This window comes from Melozone crissalis, unplaced genomic scaffold (assembly GCF_028551555.1).
Source record: "Melozone crissalis strain CALT ecotype California unplaced genomic scaffold, PUWL_Pcris_2 ptg000023l_1, whole genome shotgun sequence".
NCBI lineage: Eukaryota > Metazoa > Chordata > Aves > Passeriformes > Passerellidae > Melozone > Melozone crissalis.
The window spans coordinates 7,476,837-7,501,643 of NW_026535801.1; the positions used below are offsets into that span (position 1 = coordinate 7,476,837).

The window sequence follows — 24,807 nt, forward strand, 5'->3', positions numbered from 1 at the left end:
GAGACAAAAATGTAAGCAAAGTCCACAGCTTCATGTTTACCTGTAAATTCAGGACTGGATCATGCTGAGGGTAGATCAACCATTCATTTCCTCTGTCTGAGGATCCAGAGTCAGTGGTTTGGGAGATTAAAACTTGCTAAATATCAATGGACTGTAACTTAACAAAGAGCAGGCAGTGGCTCTTCTTAGGGAATTCAGTTGGAAGTATTTTATTTATACATGGCTCCTCATCAACTGTGATTATTTCTACCCTAAACTTTGTTAATTTTGATGTGGCCTTGTATCTGCGAGTGGCCGAAAGCTGACTGAAAATCACTGACCTGAGCTGGCTGTGGAGACTGAACCTCAGTATGGAGAAGTGGGAGCCTTCTGTGCTATATTTAGGCACCCTTCCCTCTCTGCTTCTTTTGTCTGTCAGTATTCAGAGTAGCTTGAGTGCTTACAGTTCCCTGTTCAGCTTCACCAGGCTTTTAAAAACAGGAGGGAAAAGAAGGCCTGAAATATTTTAAAAAATAAACCAATTTTGGATGACTCTGATTAGGCTCTTTCCTCTGGTCATATTTTTGACAATTTTCTTTACTGAGACCATCATGCCAATATCAGAGTGCTTCCCAAATGTCTCTAAATCCCTGCCATCTACTACTCTTCACTCTGTCACTGTCATAATGCAATTTCTTCCTCCTCTGTTCCCATATTTCTTCCCACCTTCTGAGTTCATTGTGACTGTCTACGCCTTCACATCATACAGAACCACAGCACTGGGTGATAACAGCATTATCTCTTTCTTGTATATGTTTTCTGGTCTTTGAGTCTCGAAATGCCTTGTAAAGACATTAGGCTGGGTGAAACTGAGAGAGGTGAGGTGAGGTCAAGGCCAGAAAATTATGGAATTCTTTCCTCTTGGGTCTAAGGTTGTTCTGCCAGGTGAGAGTTTTACTCCTAGGGCTTGTTTAGCCATGCCTTTGCTGCTCACTAGGGTAAAAAACTTATCTTGTAGGCTTCTGCTCCAATTCTGGTCTCGAACCAGCTTCCCTGTGCTATTTGGCAGTTCCTCAGGCTCCAGAGATGCCCTCTGGGAGCTGCTGTGATGTGACAGACATAGCACCAAAACTGCCCAGCAAGTGGTTTCATTTTCTTTTGAGGGGTCTTAAGAAAACTGGCCTGTGAATCTCTCCCAACATGTGATGATCACAGCCACTTCTTCTGATTTAGGTGTTTACAAAACCTCTGATGGGATTATTTGACTCGAAATGAATTGTTGTCTTCTGCAAGAAAAGTGCCCTAATAACACCAGCTTGTCTCCATGGAGCACTTAAAATAGCTTCTGGGTGCTGAAAGTGAGCCAGTGTGTGCTTGAAAATACTCTTAATGTTTTCTAGCTGCCATGGCAGGCCTCATGGGTCTCTCCAGCAGCTGTTCCCTGACCAGTTTGTGCACTGGTGAAGATGCACTGGGCTATTTTAACCCATAACCCCCCTCTTGTTGCTCATGCTCTTCCAGAGCATTAATCCTTCAATAATTTTCCTGACACATCCTCAGCACTGGTATCTGCATAAATATACCTGGTGGATGTGGGAGTTGGTGGTGTTGCAAGGCAGTGATGGATCAGCAGTATCTGAAGGTATTCTTTAGTTTTACCCCAGAAACCACGGGTGAGCTGCTAAACTGAAGAGGAAGCAGCCCCCATGGGCTCACATTCTTCAAGTCCACTGCAGATTTGAAGAGACTGCCTTTGAGTCGTGCATCTCTTCCACTTGAGTCAAATATTACATGGCTCTTGTCTTGCATGTGAAGCATTGTCATTCCAGGGCTTATGCCTTGTTCACCAGAGTCTGGGAAATTCTGTTTTTATTCGTGCAGTGCTGGATGATAGGCTCCTGAGGGTATTTCTGCCTAGTGCTCTACAGTGTACAAACACAAGCCCTACTCCCTGTGTTAAATAAATGAGGAAGCTGCTCTCACCTGCAGCTTCTCTTCAGACACAGAGTTTCAGCCTCCTGTGCTGTACCACTGCAGTATTTTCTATGTGTTGTTAACAGCTGTGTTTTTATTGCCAGATATGTCTATCAAGTTTTCATATTTAAATGTAACTTTAAATGCTTGAATTTCCTCCCTTGCACTATAAAAAAAATGACAGCTGTGAAGGCAGTTAGTTTTATCTCACACAGAAAACATGATCCAATTCTCACTCATAATGTCTGTCAAACCACAAGGGAGTTTTGTTTGTATAGCTCAGCCCATGACTATGTCCTAAAATGCGTGTGACACTTGCAAAAAATCTTAGCTATAAAAATCCTGTTCTCACTTTTTACAAAAACTTAGTCAATGGTTCCACAAATGTGTCAAAACTGAACTGACACTGAACTAATGAAGTGGCTGCTGCCATCTCAGCTGGACTCATCTCAGTGTACAGATTCAGCTGCCAAATAGCCTCACAGTGAAAAGGAGGGTTTGACATCCTGGCTGTGATCTTCAGCCTGAGATGAGCAGAGTAGGTGGTGCTGAGGGAGAAGGTGTGCCAGCTTATCCCAGCCCTTGCCCAGGAGCCACTGCAGGTCAGCAAGCACTCAGCCTCAGCTTACCCAGGGAAAGGGCACCATTGGTGCTCATGTTGGGAGCAGTCCAAAAGGAGAGGGAACCTGCTGGCTGCATCCCATTACTGCTTGAGAAGGGAAAGAGGGAAAACTCACAGGTGCCAGAACCATTTAGGAAGTGTCTTCGTTTGAAAAGACAAATGTCTGTAAGGAATGCGGGAGCCTCCCCTGAAATGTAAAATGTAAACCCCCTCCCAATGACCATAAATTTGAAATTAAGGGGCTCTCAGGCAAAGATATGGGAGTAGGAATAACAGTTCTTCATAAGGAAAAATAAAATTGCAGTAACACAAAACAACGCTGCCAGAGTCAGAGCAGGAGCTGGCCCCCTGTGTGTCAGGGTGGTGGCACAGTCCCATCCCATGGTGGCTCAGCCTCCTGCAGTGCCAGCTGTTCTTCTGCTGGAGCAGGGATCCTGCACAAGGGGGGAGTTTTCCTCTGAAGCTCCAGGGCTGCTGGAGATGGGCCTGGGCTCCCTCTGGGAATGCAGGGGAGAGAAAGCTGCTCTCTGGGAATGCAGTGGGCAAAGGCTGCTGTGGTGTTCCAAACCTCAGATTGTATCCAGGTAGGAATGCTTGGCTCCTCCCCTGGGCAGAGCATCTCCCAATGGGATGATGGAATTTTATCAGCCATGCAGGGACACTCAGTGGCCATGAACAGAAGAGATCTCCTGGAGGGAGGATGGGTTGTGGAAGAGATAAAGAAAACTGCCCAATGAACAGAAGAGAACTGCCCCACCTCTGACAGATGAGAATAGAATACACAGCCCAAAATAATATCTTACAACCTAGGAGAGAAGTATCCCATATTTTCCTCTGTGAAGATGAATAAGAGAGCTCTACAGCAAGTTATGTTGTCTTTGAGCAGTGACAACCTCATCTTCCCTATTGGCCTTGGAGACAGAAGGGTCTGTGCATCCCTTGAATTCTTTGGATATATTAGAATGAGGTGGATTTTGCAGTGATAAGTGCAATAACACAAAAAACAAACCCACAGCAAAAGATTTATGGGTTTTCATTGTCTTTCAGGAATGCAGATAAATTGAATGATAAGTTAAGATAACTGAGACTCACGTGAGAAATAGATACTGCAGGTTAAACCATTTGATCAGTGATAGCCAAATAAAAGAAATCTAATTTTATGAGCAGGGGAATCATTAAAAAAGGACCATTTTCACAGGTGTAGAAAGTAAATTTTGCAAAACTGCAAATTTCCCCTTCAACAGATGTTTGTAATTGATTTTCTACCTTTTAATTTTTGATTAAATTTGGTTTTTATTTTTCTGCAGAGCAAAATTTTCATGTTTGGTGGTTATAGTATTCCCCCCCACAGGAAACTGAAACTGCTAAATGGTACTTTGGAGTAGCATCACTCCTTGAAAAGGTTGCTTTTCTAGCAGTTTTTTTGTCTTTTTTTCCTTTAACAAACTCATTTACTGTAGTTATAATGCAGCTCAGTCAGGTTGGAGGGAAGGGCATGGGAGGAGTCAGGTTTTGTTCGCTGTGCCTATTTTGGACCTAAAATTCTTTTGGAAATCCTGCTTGAATGTCCACACAGGACCTGAGTGATGGCACATCAGGCAAGGATGGTACATTTTTGTGGCAGGCATGAAAGCCACCCCCTTTTTCTTGCCTTGATCACAAAGCCCCTTCCTCAGAGGACATGCAGGAGCCAGTCCTGGTGTCCAGGGTGCCTGTGTGTCACATTCCCGCATTCCTTAATCGGGCTGAGCTGGGAAGAAAGCCACGTGTAACTTGCCTCAGGGTGGCTGTGCAACAGGTGGGGGAGGCATCACATCTGTAACCTCGGAGAGGGGTTGCTAGGATACATGGAGGCGTGAGGAATTGGTTTAAAAATCCCTGCGGTCCCCTTGCGTGCGGGGCTGTGCTGCTGCAGGAGTGCTCTGTAGGAGAAGCTGCAGCATCTCTGTGGCTGCCCAGGCGTGCTCCTCTCCTGGATCCTGGCAGCTGCCCTGCCCATTCCTGTATCCCAGCACAGCTTTGTGGCTGGCCAGTGGGGAGGAGTAGAGGGAGGAACATCTCCCTTCCCAAGGGAAGTGTGGCTGTGCAGGATTCTCTGTGGGCTACTCATGCCCCAGGTTTTAGCTTTTATATTTTTCAATTCTGTGCTGCTTTAGTGTGCAGTTCTGAGCTTCATATTTAGGGCATGGTGAGCTCCCTTCATAGGGTAGGGAGACAAAACAATTCCTTCTCTAGCTGGGGACCAAGGACAAATGATCCAAATCTCAGGCCCAAGAGCATAAACAATGGTGGGCTGAAGAGGGAAAAGCAAGAGGGATGGAACTTAATAACCTAAAGCTATTGGACAATTAACTCCAATATGCAAATGGACTAGAATTTACAAAAGTGAGAGACCCTGTGACCAGATGTCCATTTTATGACCATTTTGGTTCATTTTGGGTGCAGCCCTGGCTGGGCTCTTGTGCTGCCCAAGGTGGATCCATTGAGGCCTTTTAATAAATCCCTGCTTTATTCTTTAGCTCCATCTAGTCTCTGTTCTGGATCAGCCTTCACCAGGCATCAGTACCACAGACCTGAGGGACATGCAGAGAACCAGCCCTGAGTCCCCCTTGCTCATCCTGTCCCTATGGAGAGAGGGCACATGGTTTGTGGCTGTCCCCAGGCTGAGAAATGCAAGTGTGCCTGCTACAGCATGTCTGCCTTTTCTCCCCCTGTTAGACTCTTTCCCAAGGTAAAAAACAAACATTCTATTCCAGCTGCTGCTCTCCTCAGCCATCACAGGTGTGATGTGACAGCTGGGAGAGCCCAGGACCCATCCCTGGTGGCAGTGGGAGCACGGGCTCGGGCTGCTCCCTGCCACTTGGCATCAATGCCCGGGAATGCTTCCAGCCTCTGCTCAGCTGCAGATGTGGCCCTGAGGAATCCCAGATAAGGGACCTGCAGGCTGAGGAGCAACTGCCTCCAGCTGGCAGAAAATTGCTCTCAGGTCTTAGCAAGGCAAAAAACTGCGTTTTATGTGGCCAGAAACAAATACTGATTTTGAGCCTTGTGAGATTTGTATTCGTGAGTTTATTTCGCCCAGTAACAAAGGTGGGACATTGGTTTTTAAATTTCAGCAAGGCTAGAATTTTGTGCAGTGTCCCTGAAGGGTTTGGATATGTATTTTTCATGCTAAGTAGTATAACTAATGTCTGTAGTTCTTTTCAACTCATTGATCAACAAATTATGCTCAGTTTTCTTTATTTCAGAGCACTTCACTGCTTTCAAATCTGTTTGTATTGTCAGAAATGTGCAGCCTTGTTTGGAATGATATGGCAAGGATTTAAGCAAAAAGCTCATCTGAATAATGATCTACTGGTAAATGTTTTTAACTGGAAATTCAAAGGATCCCCCATGTGTGCTGGTATTCCCCTTCCCCCCAATGCTTTCGCATGAACTAAGAGTCACAATCTACAGCAAATGGTCTAAACCAGTTTATTGAAAGTAATGCACAGAATTATTGACATGAGCCAGTGCTGTCATGCAGCAGGATAACCTCATGTCACACAGCCTCTCCTGCAATAAAACAGGGTTTAAAATCAAGGGGAAGTGAAATGAGGCCTAATCCTTATCTGGTGTAAATTGGCTTACTTGCTTTGACTTTGTAATGAACTGAAATTTAAATTGCCATTTACTTCCTTCAGTGGATAATTTAATTCATACTTTAATTTATAAGTTAACTAGTGCCTAACATCCACTTAAGACCTTTTAAGGATGTTGTGTAGAGGGTGCTCTGCCAGGATTAATACCAGCTAATGACAGCTGACTCAGGGCACGTCTGCCCTGGGAGCTCTGGCCAGGGATCCTTGAGCCAGCATCCAGCCTGGCTGGCTTTGGGAATGGTGTTGACCACACCTGTCCTTGCTCTGAATAACCCAGCAGTTCATTTCTGCCTAACTATGCTCTCTGCAAACAGAAACACCTTTCCCTGGTTTTTCAGGGTCTTAATTATGTGGCTGCTGGCTAAAGAAGGGTCTTCAGGTAAAGACTTGAGTCTAGGGTAGATGGAGAAATTCCTTCCTAGCCCTGCAGTAATCTCCACATCTGCTGCTTTATTTTGTGAATCATACCACTTCTACAACAGAGCAAATAATGCTTGCCTGCTTTAATTAGACCGATTTTGAGGGTGTCATTGAAAATGCTATTCAGAGAGGATCTGGTTACATGTAGGATTCAACTTTAACACTGTCAAACGTTAGTTTAAATGTTAATAAAAAAATGCATCCAGGTATGTTGCCATTGTTACCTGATAATCCCATGTAAAATAATAACACCACACATTCTATTTTTTTTGTGGCAATTTCTCTCTTTCACCTCTCTGCAGTAGTTCTATCTGTGCATTTTTCAATTATGAAGCAAGAAATTCTCCCAGTTCTGGAGGTGTGAAACACCCTTTAGCTTTCTGGAAATGTGGGCAATCAAGATAAATCCAGTAATACTGAAGCCTTGTGGTAATGGAGTGGCTGTGCCTGGCTTCTGTGACTTGAGAGCTTCAGCAGCATGAGGATTTCTGTGTCTGCATGCTTCACAGGGAGTTAAACATCTGAACAGAGTAATCCCTCCATTTCAATCACATGGGTCAGGAATGGGAGACATTTCAGAATATCCAACTTTGGCAGACAGATCTGTGCTGAACTGCACTATAACTTCAGTAAAGTGCAGTAAGCCTTACAGTCAGGAAGGCTCTTACAGTTTATAGTGACAGCACTGCTGAACAAATAGATATCCCAGCCTCCCACCAGCTTGGGAAAGAGAGGAACAGCTGGGTTGTTCTCCCCAGCCTAGGCTAAGTCTTGACTAGGTGTTCTAGACATTGCTGCTCTGGTATTATATCTTCTTCAGATGAATGAAAGAAACATCACTTCCAGTGTTTGTTGTTTGGTTTGGGGTTTTTTGTTTCCCCCCCTTTCTCTCTACAGTCTTCTGAATTCATTGATTTTCTCATTTCCTTCTGACAGGCTACAGCTGACAAGGAATTTTGTGCTTTTGTAAAGTAATTAAAGTCTTGTGTTACATGGGGAATGTAATCTATCTGCACTCCCTGGCCAAAGGCAAGTTGCTGAGCACAATAGTCCGGTTATCACCATCCACAGTGGGGCCATGAGCTGTGGGCCACTGCTGGGGCAGAGGGGCCATCCTCCAGGCCTGTGGAGCTGCTGACTTCCAGGGCTGAAAATGGCATGAAACTGTAGGGATCAGGTGTCAATTCAATGCCCTAACCTAAAGCTCAGTAGAGGCGTTTCAGTGACCTGGCACACAGGTCTGGAGAGCAGCATATGCTTACAGACCTGCATTTTAACCCAAGTCCAAGAATGAGCTCCTTCTTCTAGCTTTGCTTGCCAGCCTATAGAAGTAATAAGTTTGGGTTTAGATCACCATTCATTGCAAAAAAAACCCCAAAAAACAAAAACAAGTCCTCAGTTCAAAGAAGGTTGGGTCAGACCCCTAGGTTTACATTTTGGAACTAGCTGGTTTCCCTAGGATATTTTCATGCCTGTTCATTTTCCTGTCATTTGCTGCAGAGAGAAATTCCCTAGAAACCCTGTATGGAGGGACTGGAGAGGCAATGAACCAAAAACTTTCCTTTGCTGCATTTAGCTCCAGGAAAGCCCCTGCAGACTGGGGAGACAGGGCAGCCCCCAAACACTCAGCACAGGGATGAGTGTCACGTAGGCTGGCAGAGGCAGGGCTCCAGCAGAGTCTGCTTGTTCCTTGGCCTGAAGATGTGCAGCAGTGCAGGGCAAGCACTGAGCAGCAGGTCATGAGAGCTTGTCTGAAACAGAGTTTGATCACACAAGTTTTGTCAGCTGGGATGTGACAGGGAACCACTGCTGCCTTGAGCATGTGTTGGGTGTTAGTGTGCAAAAGAAGTGGCAACAGACTCAGCCCCTCTGCAGTGCTGCACTGGCAGGTCCTGCCTGCAGTGTCGAGGGTGAGGAAAACTCTTGGTAGCATCTGAATTTGCATGGAGATAACAGCAGTGCCTGGTGGGGAGCAAGGGGTTTGCTGCCAGGAGCTTCTTTCTGTGCTGGGGAAAGTAAAGGGAACTGCAATAACAGTTGTCAATTGACTGACAATTGCAATCGACCCTTCCTGACCTGAATCATGTAACTCCCTGCCCCGGGGTGCATCCAAGGGCAGCAGTTCCAGGCAGCTGGGTGTGAGTGTGCTCTGGAAACACGGGAAATACAGCAGGCATCTGCCCTGCACTTCTGCAAAGAGACTGGGGCAATCCAGAAATGGGCAGGAAAAGGTAACCTCGAGGGCAAACAGAAAGAGGAAAACAGAAATGCAGACCTGCAGAAGGGAAATCAGAGGGAACAGAGGTGGGGGAGCCAAGCAGGTGCCCCAGGAGGAACAGCAGAGCTCAGCTGGACTGTACCTGCACAGAGGATGAAAGAGCATTCAGGCTGTTGGATACAGAGCTGCTGGAGTTGTCTGGACTCCAGACTCCCTGGTCAGTCCCACCTGGCTTCAGCCATGGCAAATGAGCTGGGACTGGTGTGAAGTGGCAGCGTGAGGGAGTCAGAGCTGGAGGCAGGTAATGTGTGTGGACAGGGAGCTGTCCGGGGGCTGCAGGAGCCTTTTGTGCATCACGAGCAAGACGCCTGCGGGCTGGAGTGGGGGAACAAAGGTATCAGATGAGGAGAACACGCTGGAGGCCTTTTTCTTTGATGTTTGGAAATCGCTCAAGGGGCTGTCTTCTCTGAAACCCCTTTGCCTTGCCTTTTTTTCTTCTTTTCTATTTTATTTTTTTTCTCCTTGGTGAAACTTTCATAGATGTACTCTCGTTTCTTTAAGGCTTAGAAGTGAAAGCACATCCGTCCATGCAGCCCTTGTACAAATGCTCCAACTCACGTTGGAATTCCTTGGGGAGCTGACTTCTGCTTCTGCCTGTCAGAAATAGCAGAGCCACGTGCTTTGGGTTTGAAACTCTTGATTTGGGGGGAGGCTGCACAGAAGGAAGGGCAGCATCAAAGACATCCCTGCCTGCCATGCTGTGGAGAGAGGAGATTGTGGTGTTGCTGTGGGGCTTTTTTTTTCTTTCTGCTGGTGTTTTTTAACTGGTCAGCTGGACATGCATTCAGATTGATGGTACAGGCTGTGAAAACTTTGGGTGATGGTTCCATCAGAAGGGAGGTCAGTCACCTTCCAAAATGACTCTGGCATATGAGTATCCAAGGGCAGGATTTACGTGGGGAGGTTCAAGATGTTCTTGCTTAAACTGCTGCTCTTCCCCTCCAGCCTCATGTGTATAGACTTAGTCAGGGTGAGTGGAAGATTCTTAGGGAGCTTTTTTTAAATAGAAAAATGTCTGACAAGGAATCATTCTGTGAGAAAGGAGCAGTTGGAAAAACAAGGGGGAAAGTGCTAAAAGTGCTAGGCACCACCTGTCTTTTAAAAATGAAAAGGTATGGCTTATTTAAGAGCTTTTCATGCTTTCTCCTAACAATTAACTTGTATTTTCAATCAAACAAATTATGTTAATTGAACAGTAATAATTGAATCTGTTTTAGACTGAATTTTCTTTTGTTAAAGCATGCTGCTTTCTTCTTGTTAAGCCAAAGCAGCATCAAATAAGTGCACCTGAACTAGTGGTGAACTTTAGGTCATGACTGAGTTCATTCCCTGGCTTGAGGGCCCAGGCCAAATCCTGCTGAAATTACTCTTGACTAGCATTGTACAGGAAGCAGAGTGGATGTGTAGCCCAGGAGATGGCTTTGTCATCTCTGGTGGAGTTAATATTAAATAGTCATCTTCCCCTAATATTCTTTACAAACCTCAGCCAGTTAAAGATCCATTATCCTGAGCACAGTGCTGCAAACACTAATAAAAAAATGTAATGTGGAGGTGAGTCAACCATTAATAATAACAACAAAAAGTCATAGTGCAGAAAAGGGCAAAGCAAATACAGGGAGGATAAAGGCAAAGCACCCTGTCCCAAACATGGTCAGTGGGGAAGCTGAGCTGGACACAGCTGAATGTGTCCTAGGCTGTGGAAGGAGCCCACAAGGGCTGCTAAAAGATTTTCCTTCATTTTGAATCAATGAGTACCAGCTGTGATTTGGGAGAGCTGGACATTGATTGGCATTGGCAGGACACCCAAAGCCTGGAGTATCAATAGCATGGCTATGTCCTGCCAGTCTCACTATGACCAAGCAGGAATTAATTGTGTTCTAAAATGGTGATACCATGCTCCCTATTTTTTTTAATTCCCCCCACTGTGGCACTCTTCAGCTGGATGTCAAAGCCCCCATCCCACAGGCTGGCATTTGCTCCCAGTGAGGTGCTCTCTGAAGTGCTGATCCAGGTGTGCTCTGCAGGGCTGCTTCAGGTGAAGGTGGCAGTCCTGAAACACTTCAGCAACAGCCAGGCTCAGAGGCTCTCCTGCTTTACAAAGTGCTGGTCTGCGAGTGAGGTTTGATGCCTTAAAAGCAGGCACAGAGCTCAAGCATGCACAGGGTGAGGTTGCAAGGGCAGCATCCTCCTCTTTGTGTGTCACAGAAGAGCTGAGAGGGATATTTTAATGGCTCTGAATGCATAACAGCTTAATCCCATGGGCTCTGCAGTTAGCCCTGTGACAGCTCCATAAACCTCCCTGCAGCCCCCACCTCATCCAGGAACAAGACTTGTAGATGTTCAGAGCTAGTGGTTTTGATTTAATATTCAGAAGCATTCAGCTGCCCAAATAAAGAGAATAGTTTTGCTAGTTGAGAGATTTATTAATACGTTAACATGGCCTTAGTTTTAAGCCTTCTATTTCTCCCTTTCTAGAGAAATGCCTTGCCACAAACCAGCCTTGAAATTTGGAAAAGGAATCAAAGCTCTGCTGAGCAAATTTGATGACACTGATGGGTTGAATGAGCTATGACCTCTGCTGGCCTCATTCTGCTCCATTTCCCCTTCAGGCTGGTAGCAGTGGCTGGAAGTAAATATTAATCTGCTAATTTACCCTCTGGTATAAATAGAAAAAACTGTTTTGTCAGTGGGCCTATCCAACCTTACTGCTTTGTTTCTGAGGATGAAGTGGCAGTGCTGCCTGTGTGTTTCTCTGCTCAGGGGATTTCTCTCAGAGATACAGGGAAGGGTTGCCTTGCTCTCTGCTTTCTTAGGTGGGTAATTAGAGTGGTAATCTAGGGTTCAAGGATAGCCAACAAAGAAACCTTGCTTGGGTTTAAATAAAATTGCTCCTTAATGTGACTTGTTAAATTGAAACAAACCCCACATGAATGTTCTTTTAAATCCATTTACAAGTGCCTTGTATTGATTTAGCCTACTTCAGTAACTCAGATGAGCTAAATTGATGTCTGTGCACTAAGTTAAGTACATTCTCTTGGGATTTCATACCTGGCAAACTGACTTGACTTCAAAACTGATTGCAGTTAAACCAGTGCAAGCTGTGTGTGTAGAACAGGCCTTTCTTATTTGCTGCTGGTTTGGGCAAGAGCAGTGTGACACCTTGGGGGAAAAGATGTCTTTGCCCTGTTAACTGTGATGCTGGGGTGCCCTACTCACTGTGCCCCCAAATTTGACTTTGAGGTGATAGTAGCAGCCTTCCTTCTGCAAGGCAGCTGTTTGAAAAAAACTGTTTAATCCTTTTTTTTTTTTTCCCCCGAAGTACTGTCCCCTGGCGTCTGGAGAAGGAAAAAGAAACAAAAGGCTTGCAGACCTAGTTCTCTACTGCCCTGCCTAATGCCCCCCAGCCAAATAACAGTTAGGAGCCCTCCAGCAAAGGTTTCTTTCCATTTTCAGACTGCCTCTCAGCTCTGGCTAATCTTGGTGTCTCTTTGTGCCTCATACCAGAGTCCCTTCAGCCACTAAGCTGACAGGCTCTTTTTATCTCAGCCACCTAGAGCTAATCTGAAGTGCCCAAGCTGACACTTGTGGCCAAACCTCTGCTTCACTTGACAGTGTGGAAAGGAATTGAAGCCTAACCCACCATCCTGCTGAGCATGGCAGTGAGGGCCATGGTTTCCCTTTGTTCCACACAAAGACAGGATGTGGGATATGGTTCAGGTGTGCCAGTTACCACAGATTCTGTGAGTTATTTGTTCAGAAATTGTCACTCAGCATTTGAGCTGTGACAACTGGTGCTGTATAGGCTCTTTGCACCCTAAGTGGATTACAGAAATGTGGTTTGCCTGATTTTTACATAGGATTACTGGACCTATTAGCAAGGTTTAGATGGTGAGACAGTGTTAAACAGCAGCAGCAAAATTTCCTCAATAAACAGTGAGCTTTCTTTTACTTGTTATGAAAAGTGTTTCTGCATTGACGCTTCAGAAGTAGGGGCTGTGTTCCTGTTTCAGGTCACGGTTTTGCAAGTAAATCTAAACTTCTGTAAATGGTAATGTATAGACCTGAGCTACTCCTTCCTAGAACATAAGGGTCAGCAGTTTACAGCAGACTCATCTGTAAGCAGCACTTTCCAGTTGTAGCTCAGAAACTCATAGGAGAAGACTGAAAAAAAATTGCCCCTGTGCCAAATAGCTCAATGTGACCAAGACAGGAGGCCACCAGTGGAGCCAGGGAGGTGGGTAAAGCAAGGACAGAGAGACAGAGCAGCTTTTCCTGGAGCAGTTCTGCACATTCAGAGTTCCCAAGACAGCCAAGTTTCATTTCTGTTTGAAGGGAAAGGGGGTTTGAGGGGAAGGATTGGAAAGGTCAATATGATAACTCGCTGCATGTCCGCATCTTTGAGCTACAGCGTGGAAGAAAGAACAAAAGATGTTTGAAAATGTATCTGGTGTTTGATGAAAGGTGGCATGACGGCCCTATTGAAGGTGGGAGAAGGCATAAATAGTTTATGAGAGAATGATGGGCTCTGGAAGATCCTGAAAGTGAATAAAATTTGCTTTTATTTGATGTGATGAGGAGACAGGAGATGCAGGGAGAAGAAAAAAGATTGTTTTGAGTGGTGAGCTAGGAAAGTAGTCACACAGTGGAATTCAGAAGGAAAGAGAGAAGGGTGAAATTGCTTCTTAAAGAAGACGTGCTGTCATCAAGACAAGAGAAGAGCCTGGACAGGAGCTGAGGATTCAGTGATAGAAAAAGAAAGGCTGTGTTAGAGAGAACAGAGGTGGCATAAACGTGTCACACAGATTGAGATTGAAGAAGAGGTGGGAGGAGAAAGGGCTGCAGGTGGCATTGGCTGGGGCTGAAGGAGGTGCTGAGTTTGTTCTCTGTGACAAAGTTATCTGCCTGGCACTGAGAAAGGTATTCTCTGGCTCTAATCTGCAACTGCCATCTCTAGGTGTATCTCCAAGTACCTCCTGGGAGATTTTGTCAGGAATGGCGGATGCTGAGCAGCTGGGGAGGATTGTCCAGCCTCTCCTGCCACCAGAGGCTGTTTCTTGTGTCAACACACTGTCATGCTCGCAGATGTCACCAGGAAACAAACAGTGGCTTTTGTAGCACAGGCCCATTGTGATGGAGAGACAGGGATCCCAGAAGGGAGGGTTTCAATAAATGCACAAGGAAGCTGCAGTGGTTGAAGTTCACATTGTGTTTTACTTACTAGCACACTTGGTGTATTATCTAAAGGGATCTGTGAGTGAGGTGGTAAAGCAGGGCTTTTTTAATTATACATCACCCAGCAAACTGATAAGGCAAACAAAGCAGCCAGCCAAATAGCACAGGCATGAGCCACTTCAAAATAATAATGTAGCAAGAACAAAAGGGGAGTAATTCACAGCTCCCTAAGAAATTTTTGCAGTTCAGAGGGGGTGAGATAGCAAGCAGCTATTGACTGTTTTCCTTTCATGTTTTCCACCTGTCTGCCGTGTGATTGGGAAGTATATTACCTGAATCCTTGTGGGAGTTTTCCCAGTATTGTTTTAAAAGCCTTGCTCTGCAAGAAACAATCCTAATGGAAACCAAGATGTGGGTATGAAGTGAATACAGGGAATGGAAGGAGACTGACAAGTAATTTAAAATACAGTTTAAATTCTTTATAACTTTTGTGACATGCAGATGTACAGGAGCAGCTCCAGCATTTTCTAGCCCCTCTGGCACGGTGGGGTGAACTGGCACAGGGGAAAGTGGCAATCTCAGCACATGAAGAATTCAGTAATTCTGCATCCTGAGGGTGCAGGGTGGCTGTGAGCTCTGCCTTGTGCACAGAGCCCAGGGATGGAAATCCCAGCTGCCTTCTGGCTCAGCTGCCCTTGGAAGTGGAGTGAGGAACCTGGCATGGGCCACAAAGGCTTCCCCAGGCACTGAGCAAACATTTGGGCTACAGGCCAGGAATGTTCCCCATGCTACCAGAGTCATGCTGGTGAGAGCTGAGTGGCCTGAAGCCAGCCCAGAACATCCACTGGAGACACCATGATTGTAACTCAGGAGTAACCTTCAAGGGAAAACAGAATCCTGAAAAACCCTGAGCTGATCCAGAGCCTTGCAAGGCACATTTGAGCTGCTGTCCAAACCAAGGAGTAGAAAAGAAAGCTCTCCTCACTGTGAGTGAAGAACTAAAGCAATCAACCCACAGCTAGATTTCTTCTCCTTCCATTTTAGCATCTTTATTCCTAAAGGAGCATTTGCATGCTGGAGAGATTTAGTAGAGATACTCATTGCAAAGGAATAAGATGGGAAAAAGAAAGTTTTCTGCTTTGCTGCTTCTCTGCACATGTCTGTCTGTCCATCCCTTCAGCTTGCCAGTTTTATCCTTGTAGCAATATTTTAAGGGTCACTTACTATAGCCAAAGATCTAAAATAATAACCCCTGCTTTCAAAAGGTGATGATGGCCACATATTTAAAAATAGAGAAGCATGTTACATTAATTGGAGTTAGCTATCTAAGAACTTTTTAAACTGGTATGGACCAGGAACATAAATCCAGTTTGGAAAGGGCAGGCCACAATCCTGGAGTCTCAGGTTCCTGTGCTATTCTGAAAAGAGACTGAGCAGCTTAAGTTGCATAGGCAGGTTTGTGAAAGTCTGAAAGTTCTGAAAACCTTAGATGCTCAGATTTTGTGATAGCCTGAGAATTTTAGCTTCCATTTAAAACCAAATAAATCCATTTCCAGACATCACAAAGGCAGAGCAGAAGTGAAAAATACGGAATCCTAAATTCTGACAAGATGGACCGCACATACAAAAAATAACATTGATTATTTTTAACATCTCAACATTTTTTAGTCATGATGTCTCATGGGCTGGCTGAGATTCTGGAATGCTGGGGGCTGCTTTATCCCACTTTTGTAAAAATAGCACATGCAAAAAAGCATGTCTAGCAAATGCAAAAAAGCTGAAGAACTTTCACACCACCCTTTTATTGTGTGCTTGCAGGGTGGGATAGTGTAACATACTTTTGCTTTACTTTTAGAAGGTCCTCACTGGGGCTTACTCACAAGTGTACAAGTCATTTCTATTTCTGTGAATGCAGTGTAGAAGATGAAACTTTCTGTGGCTGGCCACTTTCCAGGCAGCACTTTCTGTTTATTACAGGCCATGTGTGGGAATGGAGTCATAAACAACCTCTTACTTTGCCAAAACCAGAACACTAATCACTTTTGTATTAGCTCAAATAAATCCCAAAAAAGTAAATGCTGTGGATTAGAAAGATAATAATGTGCTAATCCTTTCTGTGGTCACTAACCATTTTAAGCTGTTCCATCTCTCATGCCTGAAGGATAAATCCTCTGGCTCTTGATGAAAGGCTAGATAGTGAAGTACGTCTGCACATCAAACACCGCACTTGTTATCAACAAACACATTTTTCTCACTCCTGTGGATAATTTTTGATCCACTTTTACCTTCAATCAGAGATCTCCCTTTTCCTCTCCCACCCCTGTCACCAGGACTCTTCACTGATGAAGAGGGGGGAGCTTTGCATGAAGACCTTCCTGAGCTCCTGACTGGTGAGGGGAGTTCAGAATGATCGCTGGCAGAAACTCTCCCCTATGGGAACAAATAGGTGACATTTCTGTACAGTCAAAGGGATTGATAGACTTGCAGCAGTCACACCCAGCTAGCCCATTTTATAGATTAAGTGAATAAAAAAATTATCAACAGAATTGTTATGGACGTACTCTGACACCTGTTGAAGTCAGGGAAGAGGTTTTGCAGCTTTTAAGGGGCCATTTGGCAATGGAGTTGCCCTGAGCTAGAGCCAGGAGAGGGAGCAAGGGAAGCAAAACAGCTGAAGGCTTGGAGGTGCTGCACACCATTTTCAAAGTTTATTTCTGATTTAAAAATCACAGCTTGAAAAACTCCTGACTCTAGGAAATGCAGTAGCTGGTTGCAGCAGTTTCAGTTGCACGTGCCAAACCCAGACATGAAGGCAAAAACATCCTTTAGATCAGTTCCTGCTCCTAATCTCCAATAAATATTTTTAGTAGGTATATCAAACAAAGCCACAGCAAGTGCCAGCACAGCCTGTAAGCCAGTTACAGGATTGTTCACATCATACAGCCATCAACACACTTCTGATTTTTCATGTTTGGCACTGGAAGTGCTGTTTTTCTGTTGTAAAGTGAATACTGTTCCTTACACAGAAATGCAGGAACCTCATTGTATGTGGAACAAGCAGTTGATTAAAGATTGGAATAGTAATGAATGTATTAAAGTGGAATGTACTTGGTTAATTGATTAATTGGTGCAGTCTAAGCTACTTGCAGAGCATTACATTCACTCTCTGTTAAATCAATTTTTGTCTTTTGTCCAAGCCTTGTGACTGAGAGCTGCAAAGCATGAACAGCTATTGAAATCTTCCAGGCTGCTTCTGTGGGAGCTGGGAAGTGCCCACGATCCCATTTGCAGCCTGTTGCTTGCCTTGGATCTCACTCTTACATTTCATTAGTATCTCAGGACTGCAGGCAGGTGGAAGAGGTAATTAGTAATGCTCTTACCTTCCCACAGCCCACTTGTGCATTTCTCCCACCTTGTTTCTTTCATTCTTAAAATGAAAAGCCCATGGTCTCATGCAGAAAGAAATGGCACGGTGACATTTTAATTAATGTGTTCATCCAAGGGAACAGAGGATTGTGGTGAGGAACTTCAGCCTGGGATAGGAGCTACACATTCCTTAGCAACACAGGAATACCAGAAAGAACTCTATGATTACATTTAAAAATCACAGAGCACCTGAAAGCCACAGATGGATGACTCTGGGCTAACACCACAACAACAAGCTCTGCAAAGCAGGACTGTGTTCAGAACCAGTTATTGAGGACCAGGGAGAACAAGATGGGATAGGATAGACTTCCAAGAGTCTGCTTTAAGAAAAGCTTCAGTCTCCTACTTTGAATAGCTGTTTGGCTATTGGTAAATAATGATATTGTAGCATACAACTCAGTGAACTGATGGAGCACTTAAAATGTACAGCAGACTTTGTGCCTTTTGTGAGTTTTCTTCTGGGCTTTTCAAGGTCTGTGCTGCCTTCTGCTACTCCGTGGCTGTGGCACTTCTGCTGTCATGTAGTGACGACACAAACAGATCAAGGCTCAGTGCAGGCACTGTGTGTGCTCATTCTGGGGCAGCCCCTCAGTGATTCTGTTCTCCCAGATGTTCTGGAGAGCTGGGAAAGCCCCTCTCCCAGGAACTCTTCTCCCCAATGTGCTTCTGAGCACTGCAAGGAACTGCAGCTCTGTGTGCCATCCTCCTCCCTAGTTACTCTGTCCCAGATGGACGTTTCAGGCATCAAATCTGTTCATCCTTCTCACAGCTTGTTGAAAACAATGAGTGAGGCTTTAAAAAACATTTAACAAAGACAAGCTGGAGGAAGGTGAACCTTTAGATTCATTCACAGGGCACAGACCCATCCCCAGAGTATCAAGCTTACCCTTGCTTTGTTATTTGTTTAGGAGTATTTCAACAGGCTTTGAGCCTGGAGTTTAGAAAAATGCTGAAAGTGAAGCAGTGACATAAACCAGTAATTAGTAAATTAATGAAATACAGCTCTCCCAGTTAGAGAAGCATATGTATAAACATTTGCAGAATTAAGGCCTAGAGTGTTTTGTCTGCTTCTAAACCTTCCAAGTATGCAGTTGTTTGAATGTCTTTCATTTTGGTGCTTAAATGTGCCCTTTTTAAGAGCCTTCCTTCCAGCTGCTATTTTAAAGAAGGTTTATAGGTCTAGCTTTTTATTTCTCATACAACCTAAAGCTCTACCAAAAGCCAGTAACATTAAATGTCAGCTATTGCCGGCATCTGAAAATTAGGGCTTAATTCCCCAGTATGAATATTCAGAGTTGGGAGTCTCTACCATTGCAATGTAATAAAAAACAAGACTGCAGGCTGCCTCATTCATTTGCATAGTAACTCTTTATTGTCAGCAAACATGGTTGTGACAACCACTCTGAGGCAACACAGCTCTATATCAAATATCCACAGAATTTGCATGAGTTTCCCTGTGAATTGCTGGAGTGCACCGTGCTGTGTGATGGCCAGGGAATGCAGCAGGGAGGTCTGAGCTTTGCCAGTCACTTGCAATGTAGGATTCAGCTAATGGGAGTGTATTAGCCCTGAGGAACAGCATTTAATGAGCTGCCACCCTCAGGCCAGGCCTGCTTTCCAAATGGTGAACGGGGCCTGCCAGCTCGTAAGTGATGTGTGAGAGAGAAGGAGGGCACAACAAGAGGCTTCTGGTGTTCTTTAAGCAAACCCACAGAAATCTCAAATGGCAAAGTGGGTGAGCCCTTGATAATCTCTTAGAAATGGAAATAAAAGGTGTGTTCCTCTGACTGGCTCTCAGTCAGTTACACTCATGAGTCTTAACCAAAATGTATGGGAAGGGGAGGTGGTTTTATACTCCTGTTTTCTTCATCAGCCTTTGAAAACTTTATGAATGTGCTGTTCATTAATAGCACCATTAAAAAATGGGTGTTTCCATGGGCAGATACTCTGCTGTCATAGTGGGGTAATTGTAAATTAATATATCAAATATTCACGTTATTTTGAATGTAGCTGGAAAAGAAAAATGATTGATGTTGTGCTCTTCCTCATCATTGTGATGTAAATATGCTTAGTAGCATAACTGTAAAACATGATTCTCAACAGTGCTTGGTGTAACATTGAGTGTAAACTGTTCCTTAATTACTGCTGCTGTTACTTTGATTTATTCCTATAGGATGGTTGCTAGTCTTGACAGCATATCTGCTTCTCCACTCTCTTAATTGATCATTGTGTTGGTTTATTATTTTAATCAGAACTCTGACCTGCACTGAAAAATGAAAAGAAGCCCATTTTGCAGAGACAGACAGCCAAATCTCTTATCTCTGCTTTCTTTAGGTGACTCTCTGTAAGAGTCTCTCTGATACTGCGACACTGATTGGCGAGAACAATTTACCACTAAGGCATAATAAGGGAAAATGCAATAAAATGTCACCAGACACTGCTCATTTACAGTTGTTTGGCTAAAAAATAGGTTTCATAAAGCTTAGGTGAACTTGGAAATCACCTGAGCACATGGCTTCCTGGATTTATGCCTCAATAAGCCTCGATATATGCTCCTAGCCACTTCAGAGTGCTGTGCCTATTCATCTCACCTGCAGTCAAAAATTGTGCAGAGGGTTGTAGGGATCAGACATGGCAGGGAGCACCTTCCAGGTGGCAGACACTGGCCTGAGGCCCAGGAAATGTGGCTGCAGGTACAGGCACCCCATTCCTGAATGACCTTTGGCAAGTTGCCCCTCTTTATTGTGCTGTCCACCCTTGTTTGGCCAGTGGAATAAATTTATTCACTAAAAGCAAGTTTCCTGGGAGATACCTTAGAAAAGAGGGTGCCAGCCTCTTGTGGGCCCTGCCCACCCTCCTGCAGAGCAAGTATTTAATGACAGGGGCATGTTTCCTTTATGGCACTCCTGAACTCATCCTGCCATGCCTATTCCTGAAAGCATGTTAATTAATCAATTACCAAAGCAGCATGAAAAGAATAAATAATCTTGCAGTCTCAAGGGGATTACAAATTCACAAATGGCCCCAAACTAGTTCAGTCCAGTGCTGCCCTGTGGCCTTGCCTAATGTATTTTGATGCTGCTATCTCAGAGTATTGACTTATCTTCAAAAGAGGGACAAAAGTGGCATCCCTGCTCAAACAGGGATTGCTCAGATTACTGCCATGGAGTCATTTCCTGCATGTCACCACCACCCAGCAGTTCACTCTGTCCCAGAATAGCACTGAAGCTGCACAGAAGAAATTTAAGTCTCTTGCTTGTGTTGCAGTTCCAGACACCTGTAGCTCTGTGCTTACCATTTCCCTTTCCCCCTCTTCTCTGGAAGGGCAGCTCCTCACTCCTCATCTCCTGGAGTGGAATGTTGTCCTGGCTGTAGGAGGAGGAAGGCAGTGGCAGTCCCTGACAGTATTTCTAGGATGAGAAATTGAGTTACACCCCAGTATTTCATTATCATTACTGATTACAGAATTCATGTTCAAGAAGAGCTTGCTTTTCAACTTTCACTTGGGATAAAGCAGACTGCTTGCATGCTTCCAGCCTGGCATCATGTGAATCTAGAGAGGAAAGGGGGTGTTCTGGGGTCAGAGATGTGATTTTCTTCTGATACTGAAGACAGACTGTTTCTGTTAAAGTGTAGTAAATCTGTATCTGGTTGCCCACAGCACTTCTGTGTTCAGAGGACTTCCTTGCTTTCAAGATTCTTTTCCCATATTACTTTAAACTTCCCCCTGCTTTTATAGGGTTCTTTATGTTCCTACAGTCTTTGGGACTCTGTCCTGACTTACATGTGAGCTCCTTACGTTACAGGTTGCTGTGCTTACATTGCTTTCCTTTGGAGAAACCAGTTTGAGCTGTGTCAGGTTGTGAGTCAGGATCCTGCTCCCTTGCCAGCAGGAATTGCCTGAATCCAGTTGGCAACTCCTTCTATGAGACCTGGGCTGGGCTTGTTGCCCCAGTGCTGCCCTGCCCTCTGCTCCTTTGTTTGTGGCAAGGCAGTTTGTCCTGAATCAGATTAATCTCTGAGATAAAGCAAAAATAAAATATTGGCTTTTTACACTTGTTGGCTTTTTACACTGGTTTTGGATGAGACCTTCTATCATTAGTCTGTGATATATTTTAATTTTTAAATTGTTTTACATTTCTCATGACAAAAGAATGACTTAAAGTGAAGATGAGAGATTTCCTTATGCAATATCACATCCTTCAGTGCTTGGCTCCAAGAAAATTGCACATTATTACAGCATGAATCAGGTTAGATGAACATTTGCCCAAAGGAAAGGTTTGTATCTCTGTACCTGCACACACAACCTAAAGGCACAGGGTTTGCTTTAAAACTCTTTTCCTTATTGATCATACTTGAATTTTAAAAAGTGTATCCATCTTAAAAGCATATATATGCTTTATATGTAGTACAACCCCTGAAATTTTACTGAAAGCCACAGGTATATTGTATCCAAGATAAAGACCTGCTCAGAAAGGGTGTCTACCTGAAGTTTCCCACTTTTGTGGGCAGAAGTGCCGCGCAGCTACTGGTGTCCTCACCACTTTTTCCTGCTGCTATATTTCTCATCAAATCTCCCATGAGGAAGCTGCTTCCCCTGTTTTTCCAGGTGCTGTGCAGGGCTGGGGTGGGAGCTGTAGGGTGGGATGTACCTGGGAATGCATGTGGCTCTACACATGCCATGAAGCTGTGCCTCCCCTGGTGTTATAGGCAGGACTAAGGCTGTAAACCCCACAGTTCAAAAAGGCCTTTGTAAAATGTGATTATAGGAAGGGAGGCATTTCTTTGAGACTATTCCTGGAAAGGTATTTTAAATACTCCCTAAGCATACAGTTCCATTATATTTAATATGAAAAGGCAGAGAAGATGCAGTGTTGTAGTCACAGGCTAGAGTTGCTCTCACTATAGGCTGAAGGGAGTTGGGTTTAGCTGCTTGGCACCATGAGAGTGACAGGAATTCTGAGGGCGTGAGGCTGGGAGATGTTTCCTTTTGGTTCCCACCTTGGGAGGATGCACTTGTGTGTGTAACTGTACACACAGAACAGCTCTGCTGGAAAGTGATCCCAGCACCTGACACTGAGCTCGGAAGTGAAATTTCTCAGAACAGCAGCCAGCATGACTTGGATAAACTTTTCAATCATTGAAAGTAGATTTGTGTGAGGCTCATACCAGCATTTAAATTTCAGTAGGAGAGTTTCTTTAACAGATGAAAACTTTCCCTGATTTCTGAAGCATGCAGTGAGAGGCGCTGCATCCATACCTGTGTAAGAACATCCCCAGAGATGCTGCTGTGGTCTGTCTGCACCACCTTAAATCCACACCTCAGTGGTGCTATCACAACGTGTGTGCACAAGCCCTTGGTCAGGGTGCTGCCCTTGCTGAATTCGCTGTAGAGCAGCTCCACTGAGCGTTAGTTTTTAAAGCAGGTAACGCCTTCTGCTTGTAAACAGGGATTGCAAACAAATGCCTGGAGTTAGAGCCACAGCTTAAACGAGCTGCAAAGTTCAATACAGGGGAAATGGAAGTCCCTGTAGGCTTCAAACACAAGGACATTTTCCTGCTGCTCTCACAGGTTCATAAGTGAGTGGGGGACCACTGCAATCGGTGTTACTACAGCATTGTAATAAATTAAATTAAGGATTTAATTCCCAGACTCCAACGCTGGGATAGTTACTGGGATGCAGACTCAGGGCTGGATGGGGGTGACACTTCTGAAGCCATGCCACGTGGAGATATTCCTGATCCTTTCATTCCTTTTTAGGATTTGCTAAATAATTGCCTTTTTGATCTAGGAATAGCAGTTCCAGTTTGCTGCTGGTCAGGGAACAGTTAAGCCTTCCTCCAGGGCTATTTTTAAATGTGGCAACAACTGTCTTCAGTGTTTGTAATCTGTCCAGAAATAGACACCACTTAACAGGAACTCGAAGCAAAGAGAAGAGCCTTTTTCAGGAATTCCCACTCTTCACAGGCCTTTTGTTTGGAAATCACTTTGAGCCCAAGGACACTTGTGGCTGCCTCAGCTCGGTGATCTCGGGGTAGGTGAGAGCAGCCCCTGCCTGAGCACAGGCAGCTCCACCACAGTGGTCCAGGAGGGGACAGCACAAACCCACACTCACAAAACCCAAGGGCTGTGCAGGCCAGGACAGGGAGTTCCCCCAAGGCCAGCTGGAGGCAATCCAGCATGGTGCTGCCGTGTGGGCATCCCTGCCACCATGGAGTGTGCATCTCATAGTTTGTGTCCCCATCTTATCACTCATGCTGAGCCTAATCACTTATCTGGCAATTCTAGTGTGAACAGCAGTTGTGTACTTCAGTGGCTGATCCTGTTAAACCAGCCAGGCCACACTCTTTATGCTGGGGAGAAGGGGAAAAAAAATCTCCACAATTATAAGTTCATTCTCTGGGGGGTGGGTGGCATTTGCAGAAAATGCGTCTGCCTTCCCTGTTCCTCATTACATGTATTGGGTTATTCCTTATATTTCATGCTGTATTACATGCAAGAATCAAAAACAGCCTCTAGAAAATGTGTAAGTCAGCAAAGGCCTGGTTTCCTTGGTCAGTGCTTGTGCTGGGCAGTGCATCTGCACAGTGCTTGGAATAACTGCCCACCGTGGAGGGAAGAGCCACACTGCTTGTCTTCTGTATCCCTGTGTCTGTGTCACACTGTGCCCAGGAAGCTGAGCTCTGGACCTGTGATTTTAGGCAACCCAGAGGGGTTTTTATGCCTGCAAGGCTGGGTTAGGTTTGGGGTTGAGTCTGAAAGTGGATTCAGCTGTCTCTGTAAAACCGTGTAAGTACAGGAAGGTGCTCGAGTGTAACTGGAACACCATTACTGGGACTGAAGGGTGTGCTTGTACAGCATTCAGGGAGCCTGGCAGCTCTTCAGGCTACAAAAAAAACCTGAGGTACCCATCCATAGTTACATCCCCAGGCAGAATATAAACCTGAATATTACAGGTGCATTCTTGACTTGCTGAATCCAATGTACATTTTGCCTTACTTGGGCAGGATAGAGCCCTTTAAGGTGTTATTTTCTCACTGGAGACTGGAAAATTATTATTTTAAAATAGAATAGAAAGCAGCTCAGTGTAGGCAAGCCACTGTCATTTGCCAGAGACATTTCTGGTATAAGAGCAAGAAGTAGTACTTTAAGCAGGAATTGAAAATGTGGTTTTCTGTGCCAGGGGTTGAAGATTATAGCTGCCTGTGATTTCTGTGTCTGATAGTTCAGAGCTGTGAAGGGAACATTTCATTCTCAGCCAGCTCTGATACGTGAGAATCCTGAGATCTGTTCT

The 24,807-nt window shown here is 44.7% G+C and overlaps 1 protein-coding gene across 1 annotated transcript in view; it reads left to right on the forward strand.

The window, feature by feature from the left end:
- The window catches only part of ERBB4 (erb-b2 receptor tyrosine kinase 4), a 465,169-nt gene that overhangs the window by 190,435 nt on the left and 249,927 nt on the right, over positions 1-24,807 (forward strand). The window lies entirely within an intron of this gene.